The sequence below is a fragment of the Hyaena hyaena genome, unplaced genomic scaffold (assembly GCF_003009895.1).
Source record: "Hyaena hyaena isolate Hyena2069 unplaced genomic scaffold, ASM300989v1 scaffold_273, whole genome shotgun sequence".
NCBI lineage: Eukaryota > Metazoa > Chordata > Mammalia > Carnivora > Hyaenidae > Hyaena > Hyaena hyaena.
The window spans coordinates 751,413-760,898 of NW_024080904.1; the positions used below are offsets into that span (position 1 = coordinate 751,413).

A 9,486-nucleotide genomic window follows, 5' to 3' on the forward strand; every position below is an offset into this window, starting at 1 on the left:
TTGAGCTACTTCAGAGAACCTCCTGTTTCTTATTATACTTATGAATCCTATTCCTAACTAAAAATATCCCCTCCCCAAATACTATGTGTTAATTAAAAAATATGACCAAGAAGATCATATAAGCTTTGTTGAAATTTCCTGAATGTCCTGGAGAATAGTCTCATCTCATTCCATGGAAATGTACTTTCCAACTATGTTATATCCTACCAGTTACTCTTCACCCAGTTAATTTGAATTAATGAGACAGTGTAGTCACTATAATCATTTGCAAACTGATGAAGATGCCTGATATCTATTGTTAAAGTGCCCTCCAGAAAGTTGTTCCATTTACATGCTCCAGCAGGATGTGATGGCTCCTGTTTCCTCAATTGCTTGTCCAAGTGCTTGGCATTACTATTTTTTATGTATATTGAAGGTTATCATAAATAGAAGAAAGAAGATAGATTAAATATGCAGCTTAATAAATTTTTACGTAAGAGTCCACCCAGATCAAACCCTAAAACATTCCCAGCACCTTCACCTTCCTTATGCTTGTTCCCAGTTCATGTCTTCCCAGAGGTAACCTGCCCTTCTGACTTCTAACACCATATTAGTACCATTTTTTAAAATAATCTTTTTTCAACTGGATCTGTATTGAATGTTTTGGAGATCCTTACTCAATATTTGTCAGCCTTATCTCAATATAATTCAATTTTATCTTTAGCTATTTAAAAAAAGTTTTTAATGTTTATTTTGGAGAGACATAGAGAGACAGAGCACAAGCAGGGGAGGGGCAGAGAGAGAGGGAGACACAGAATCCGAAGCAGGCTCCAGGCTCTGAGCTGTCAGCACATAACCCGATGTAGGGCTTGAGCCCACGAACTGTGAGATCATGACCTGAGCTGAAGTCGGACATTCAACCGACTGAGCCACTCAGGTACCCTGTCTTTAGGTTTTAAGTTCATGTTCAGATCTTAGCACTAATCCCTTCCGTATGCTTTCTCCAAGTGAAACTATTACCACCTTTCTCTAAAATGCTCAGACTTCTATTAATGCATCCTGTGATGGCTCCTACTTCACCATGAGAACTAGCTTCTACGTGTTCTTCACCTGAACTGCAATGAAGTTCAGTATTTCTTATTTTGTATGCATGCAGTTGATTTTCAGAGTTCAGCACGGTACCTTTGCTTCAGTTCTATCAAATCATGTGTGTATGCATGGCAGACACAACTTTGAGTGTGAAGTAACAAAAAGATAGCCAAGGGAGGCGGAAGAAACCAAACTTAGCATCTAGGTCATATAGGCTCATGGAGGTTGGGATTGGAAGAATGGCCAGAACCTGGGTGGAGATGAAAGACTAAGAGTAATGAACAATGAATTTGGAAAAACTAATAGGACAAACTTTGGTCACCATTTAAGGCATGTGACCTTACCTTTTAGTGTTACCAGTCCCTACACTTTAACTGTAGAATGACAGGCCTTACCACCATTCTAATTAGAATATTTACTTTCATGCTTGTGGACATAGTGCTTCTAAGGAATCTAAGTAACCTGATCAAGGTCATGGTAAATAGTTTAAAGGCTAAGAGCAGAGGCTATAGAATAATACAAACATGAATTCAAACAGTTCTGTTATCTGCCATTTCTATAGCCAAGTGAATGACTTATGTCTCTGAGCCTCAGTCTGTATCTATAAAATGGGTATGATGATAATACCTATCTCGGATTATTGTGAAGCCTACAATTTGACATTTATCAGATTTTCAGATAACATGTAGTTGTGAAATTGCAAAATCAAGGGATCACCCAAGAAAACTCCGAAACTGTTGTGATGGCTTGAAAGGACAAAGAAAATTGTGTTGAAATAATAGCTGCCCTTTCTCAGCAGTCCTTATTCTAGGTCCTATCATATACTTAAAACTTTACAACTTCTTGTAGAGTTGTCTGTTTCTGCCTCTAGACTGGAATCTCTATGTGGGCAGGAGTTGGGTCTTCTGGGAGATACCTTGTTTCCCTGCTGATTAGCACCATACCTGGTCCCTGGTGGATGCTCAGTAAATATGTGAGGAATGAATGAATGAAACCTGAATTAAAGCAGACTTATGAATGGCCCTATGGGCTCATATTAGATCTCTAAGAAGAAAGGGTAGACTGAATCAAGGAAAACTAAGGCAGAAAATGCTTACAGATCAAAGATAATTGACAGTGACCATGGAGTTAAAAAAATACTAGGAATGTGATGATACAAACATGGTAAGCTTTGATAGGAGAACTTGTCCGGAAGAATCTCAGTCTCAAGGAAGAATCTCAGTCTCAAGGCATAATAGAGCCCCCTTCTCCTACATGCTGCATTGTCTTGGTTAGGAATGTATCCTTTGAAATGAGTACGTATGTTTAGGTTAATATCTCAGTTTTCCTGTTTAGTTGCTATGAAATGTAGGAGAATCGGTTAAGCTCCCTGTGTCTCAATTTTTCTCACCTGTAAAATGGAGATCATTTTAAAAAGATTGAGTGCCATAATGTGTACAAAATGCCTGTAAAATATCTAAAACATGGTGATTGCTTGATAAATAGCAGCAGTTTGCTATTCTTATTCCTAAAATGATCCATACAGGAAGAGACATCAGAAGGCATAAGAAACTAAATAAACAAGATTGTTCTATTCTAATAAATTTTAATAGAATTGAACAGATTCTATTATGGTACTTCTGGGGTTGAGCAGGAATTCTTAGAGCAGTGAATACTTACAGTCAGGTCAACAGCTGTCCAGTTCCAGCCAAGCAGACCATTCTCAGCATGATCCCAGTGCCTCCTATGGGTAGATCATCTATATGGATTGCATATTCCATTCCCCCAGTAGCTCTCCAAAGTAATCTTCATTATCTCTATTTGACAGATAAGAAAACCAGGACTTGAAAAAGAGTGGAGTCCAGTGTTCCATGGGGGTTGGAGTAGGGCCTAGCCAAGAATAATTTATATGAATTCAACTAGTGGGGTCCCTAGCTCTGATTTCTAGAGATGTAGGAGTGTTGTGTAGAGAGGCAAGAGGGTATGTGATGATAATGTCTATGTTCCTGAACCTTTAATATCATTTGGCATTAATATTTGTAAATTCATCAATATATATAGCATAGATACAGTAAAGAAAACAGGATGCAAGTGTGTACAATTCAATCTATATATCTCTCATAATATTGGCCCCCACCTTAAAAGGCCACTGGTTGAGTTATAAACATCATAATGAGGCCTATCCGGATGAAAGCATCCCCCATCAAATGGGAAGGACTCCACTGAGACAAAGCTACTCAAGACCATGGCCAAGACACCTCTCAGTTTTCACCTTCCCCATAAACCTTAAGCTGTCAGTTTGTGAGTCTTTAGAGAGAGCTCTCAATCAGCCATGTGTGTTGAGCTGTCCATGGTGCTGACATATGGGGCGTGGGGTTGAGTAACGGGGCAGGTTTTCAAAAAGAAAATTAATTCTGTACTTGTGTTATAGCATAGTTATACTTTATGCTTACTGACCATTACAGGTAAAGGCTAGCACAACGTAGCACTTTCCAGATCCCAGTTGCAAAAGCAATAAATACTGAGAGCCTTCATCCAAACCCTTGGCAAATATCATCCCTTTCTTTGGGTCTTCTCAAGGCCACTAGAGGCTTTTTGCCCTGCTAAATACACAGTGAAGAGCTGAATTAGGTTTGTGTCCAAACTCATTGAATTTAGCTGTTTTTTTTTCAATTGTAGCCTCTAAGTTTTCCGCATTTGGGTCATTTGGGTTGATGAGCCTTAGAACTAGTGAATCACATTAGCCCAAGTACTAATATTCTTAGTATGAACTCTGTATGATCACTTAACAGAAGTTTGAGAGTTGCATTAATAGCTCTGTAAATATTGCTTTTTCCTCATACAATAATGTAATAATTTCTTGGGATTACGTGGGCCCCTGATAAAGGGCTTTGGTTTCTTCCATCTTTTACTATGTCAATATCATGTTAATGGATCTGCCTTATGCTGTAGCTCCAGTGATTGTCCATAGCACTCAATACAATGAGAATGGCCCACTATGAGTTTTATAACAAAGTAACCCTGATAACATACATGGATCCAGGCTTCATCCAAGTTGTCATGTAGTTGGCATTGTGGATGAATGGTTATAAGTTAATTTTAAAAACTTACCTTATTTGAGATGACAGTTTGTACATCTCTTAAGTCTCCAAGTGTAAGTCAGGATATATTTACCCAATATTCTGACACTACAGTAAGCTAGTAGAAGAGGCAACTTTTATTTTTTTTATGTTTATTTTTGAGAGAGAGAGTGAGAAAGAGAGAGAGAAAGTGGGGGAAGGGCAGAAAGAGATGAGGACAGAGTATCCAAAGTAGTTTCCGTGCTGACAGTAGGAAGCCTGATGTGGGGCTCAAACTCATGAACTGCAAGATCATGACCTGAGCTGAAGTCAGACACTTACCTCACTGAGCCACCCAGGTGTCCTGAAGAGGCAACTTTTAAAGGAGTAAGTTATTTAGATTAAGTGGGTGAGTTGGCTCCACTCCAGTGTAGACAAATAATACTACACTTAGAGTTCTCTGTTATATTCTGTTCTGTTCTGGGGCTTTGAGAAGCTGAGTGATATATTGGAAGTTGTCCAAAGGAGAGGCTTCACAGTTGAGAGATTGGAAAGCCATTGTGGATACCTAATGACCAAAGGTAAGAGTGCAGGAGAATCATTCTATGAGAGTTGAAAGAATCTAAACAAAAAGTGAACTCAATATTATTAAGTCTGTTATAAATATGGCAGTGTTCAAATATTTTCATGGAGTTATTTACTCATTCAAGTCTCATAGCAGATCTGTGAGGCAGCATTAAGCATCCCCATTTGCATACATGGATGTAAATGCAGAGATGTTAAATGATATGGCCAGATTAACACACAGAAGTGAAGCAACATATGAAAACCCAAATGTGCCTGCACCCTGGTCCAAGGTCTTCCATGCCCCACTTTTTGACAAATATGAATATGCTCATTATTATTTGTCTTGAAAAGAGGAAGACTTTGAAGACCCCAGGCAGAAAAATTAGAGCTAGATGGGTGATGAGGTGGTCAGTGATGAGTAAAATTGATCCATCCTCTGAAAATGTCTTCACTTTCTGAGCTTCAGCTTCATTGTCTATAAAGTGGGGATAATAGCACTACTTATCCCATAGAGTTATTGTGAAGAAGAAATGAAATAATACTCATAAAGCTTTTAGCTCAGTATCAGAGACCTAGTAATGGCTCAGTAAATCGTATAAATGTTAGTGGCTGTGATCACTTTTGTTTAATATTGGAAGGGGGTCATTGCAAGGTAAGGAGTTCCCCATCATAGGAAATTTCCCAAGAATAGATGAGCACGTTGTCTATGAAGCCATAGAAGAAAAAGGAAGCAATGGGTTTGACATGGGTACATGGTGTTTTGATTCAGAGCCATTTTATCAGAATATAAATTTTTAAAACACTTAATTTTTTAGGACTTTCATTTTTTATTGATACTTCTTTTTTTAAAAAGTTTATTGTCAAGTTGGTTTCCATATAACACCCACTGCTCATCCCAACAAGTGCCCTCCCCCATACCCATCACCCCACTTTTCCTCTCCCCCACCCCTATCAGCCCTCAGTTTGCTCTCAGCATTCAAAATCTCTCATGGTTTGCCTCCCTCTCTCTCCCCAACTATTTTTCTCCTCCTTCCCCCCCCCCCCACCATGGTCCTCTGTTAAGTTTCTCCTGATCCACCTATACGTGCAAACATATGGTATCTGGACATTGAAATTAAGTTTGTTTATTCTTCACTACCTCATTTTTGGGTGGCACCCATTCTTTGCCTCAGCTCAGGAATGGAATGAAACTCCGGAATGAGTAAAAGCTAGGGATGTCTCTTGAATACTTTACTTGACTGTGCACACACACACACACGCACACGCACACACGCACATATACACACACATAGTATTTTTGTGTTGATATGTTCATTGCATCAAAATATTCATGCTAAAATATTTATTTGTTAAGATTGAGTTAAGTTGTTAGCATCACCTTTTGGGTTAGACTAGATGATAATTCAAATCCTCTTCTTTTCTATGACTGACGAATTTGGGGTCTGAGGTTCCTTACCAGCCTGTGAAAACATGAAGTGGAAATGTTTATTAGTATGATGGCCTAGTTCATTAATATGCATGTGTTGCTGCTTTTGAAAACAAAAATTGTATATGATGAATCTCAGTCTATATTTGCTTCCACCCCTACTTCGTGTCTTTCAAACCAAGAAAGTGAGCTAATCTTATATGGCTTTGTGCCTTTCATGAAGATTGAGGTTATAACCAGCTTCGGCGCTAGTTTGCAGTGATTTGAATACATGGTAGGAGTATTTTCAACTTAAAGAAGGAAAAATTCCACCACATTGAAGGTGGCTGCTTAGTCACAAACTGCAAAGAGAGTAGTTCTGTGGACCTTCTGCTCTGTGGACCATCTGGGGCTTTGTTTTAAAGTGTTCAGTGCTGATTGCAGACCTTTGAACATCATAGAAATATTCAAGTATGAAAGTTCTCTACAGCAGAGTCTCTGCCTTGTTTTCCCTTCACCGCGTTGCACGCATTTGATGCTATTATGACAGACAGGCTACTTTGCCTTGTGTCTTTCTATACATTTGCTTAAGTGTTTCTCTCCACCGGGAGTACCCTTCCTAATTTCCATACACTGCACCCCTACCCATCTCTAAGGCCTACCTTAATTTTGTCCTTCCTGCAGAAAACCCTTTTTATCAAACCCCCCAAAACTTCTTAAAAGAAAATGCTAGTCAGAAATAGCCTCCCCTTCCTTGAACTACATAGAACTATATTTGCCCCACAGCCTCCCTCCCTCCCATAACTGTTATCATTGGAAAAACTGCCATAGTCCTAATAATTGACCTCCTGAGTTAAATCTAACTCCTCTCCAGTCTGTTTTCAACAATACAAAGTGATATATTAAAATCAGCAATCTCAACATATTGCATCTTCTCATAAAACCTGTTCAAGTACCTCTTACTATAATTGTTATAAAGACTGAACTTCTTAACATGGCTTTTAAGCCCCTGTAAGATCAGGTCCCTACCCACCTTTCCATCCAGCCTCAGCTTACTCCACTGCCTCTGTATGAGTTCCTTAAATATACTTATCTTCCTCCTACATCAGGGCCTTTGCACAAGTCCCACTGCCTGAAAAACATTCTCCCTGCTTCCCCAGTTTCTCCTGGAAACTTTATTACCCTAAAGTGATTGACCTCCCCTTTTCATATCCCAGATATTTTTAGGTTCCTTAGTAATTATTCTTCAAAGCCCCTGTTCTCTTCCTTGATTCCACTTATTTCAGTTGGTAATTATATATTCTCTAGTTCATGTTGGTCTCTCCCACTAAGTCGTAAGCTCCCTTAGGCTAGAGATTTTATTTGATTTGCTTATTATATTCAGCACCTAGGACAGTGTCCAAATCAGAGTTTGTGTTACCAAAAACCATTCATTGAATGAATGAATGAATGAATGAATGAATGATAGAAAGAAAGAGGAAGGAAGGAAGGAAGGAAGGAAGGAAGGAAGGAAGGAAGGAAGGACGGACCAAAAAATAAAGTGATTTCACTAGCTAGACTTAAATTTCCTCAAGGTCAAAGGCCACAGCTTATTCATGTCCTATCCTACTGTGAAGTCTAACAGAGGCTTCAACAGACTATAATAAATTATGTCTGTGAAATGAAGGGAGGTAGGACAGGCAGGTGGACCCAGATGCCCTAAGAAGATTTATCCAGGGGAATGATGGTGCACAGAATCTGAGTTTGCCTCTCTTGTGATTGAGTTCACTCCCCACAGTTTTTCTTCCCATCCCCAAAGATAAGAAACTCCAATCAAAATCACATTTACCCCCACCCCCCAACACCAAAATGAAACCAGCTTTATCCAGAAGCCCAGGAAGAGGGGAAAATATAAATTGAGCTGAGATTCAGAACACTCGGAGGGGGTGGGGGTGGCAATGAAATACCAATAGACCATATTAATATGCTGAAATCAGGAAGAATAGGTTGAACTCCAACCCAGATTTAATAACTATACATGAGAGAGTGCAGGGAGAAGGCAAGGCTAGGTTTCAGTCAGAATTAAAATGAGATCTGTAATGAAACTGGTAATATAATTATAAACTGTGAGAACTTTTTCCCCTTCTCCCTCTTCTGGTACTTTAATGGGCAACTCACTCAGCAATGGCCTGGAGCTGGTGCTCGGAGCTGTGGATACCCCGTAGAGTAGAATCTGCTTTTCTTCCCCCTCAAACCTCTTTATTAGAAAAATCTAAATCCACAAAACCAAGGAAGGAAAAAAAAATGCTTCAAGCCATTTCTTCCTTAAATAGTAACTTATCCCCAGGTTAAAAGTGACAAGGGTTTTGAGGGAGAATAAACTCTGGAAAACCACTCTAAGCGGCTGAACATGTTCAAGCTTTTAAAGATATCACAACAGCCAGTTGGGTTGGGATTTTTAATGACACTCTGTGCTAAGATGTTAGCTTGGCTTCCGACCAGGATGAATTGTTATTAATTTCCTTTCCTAACAAAAGGGATAACTGAGTTTGACGTCCAAAATTAGAGACTAATTTCTGTGTTTTGATAGCACTTTGAGTCCAAAAATACATTCCTAGGAACGGGGGGCAGAGGACAGTTGAAAGGGGTAGGAAAATGTAATTTCTTCTCATTAATAATTCCATCCTACTGTTGTGAGCAGAAGACCACTTTGACTTTTCGACAGGGAGGAGAGAGTGATGGATGGGAGCTTTGATTAGATGGAGATTGGGATTATAGTTAGATGTTCCCTCCTTATTGGCTTGGTGGTTGCACAGTGGTGTAGGGGTGAGGCAGTGGTATAGGGCTGGGAGACAGAAGATTATGTGGTTAAGTGCATTTATCTGTGACCAGGAGATGTGAGTTCTACACCTAGGGAGTCAGCTTTCCAGGTTTTATTTATTTATTTATTTTTTGACCTTGGGTATATTAATTCACCCCCTGAGCCTCCATTTCCTCATCCAAAAGCAATGGTTTTTTTGTTTGTTTTTTTTAAAAAATATATTTTATTTATTTATTTATTTATTTATTTTTTTACAAATAGTTTATTGTCAAATTAGTTTCTTTTTTTTTTTTTTTTATTTATTTTTTTTCAAATAGTTTATTGTCAAATTAGTTTCTACATAACACTCAGTGCTCATCCCCAAAGTGCCCTCCTCCATGCCCATCCCCCCCTCCCCCCCACATCCATCAGTCCTCAGTTTTTGTCAGCATTCAAGAGTCTCTCATGGTTTGCCTCTCTCCCTTTCCCCCACCATTTCCGCCCTTCTTCTCCCGCTTGTTCCTCCGTCAAGTTCCTCCTAATCCTCCTATACGTGCAAACATATGATATTTGTCCTTCTCTGCCTGACTTATTTCGCTCAGCATAACACCCTCAAGGTCCATCCATGT

General features: G+C 39.2%; 1 protein-coding gene across 2 annotated transcripts in view; it reads left to right on the plus strand.

The window, feature by feature from the left end:
* The window catches only part of ASTN2 (astrotactin 2), an 898,753-nt gene that overhangs the window by 358,130 nt on the left and 531,137 nt on the right, over nt 1-9,486 (plus strand). The gene's annotated exons all lie outside the window — the stretch shown is intronic.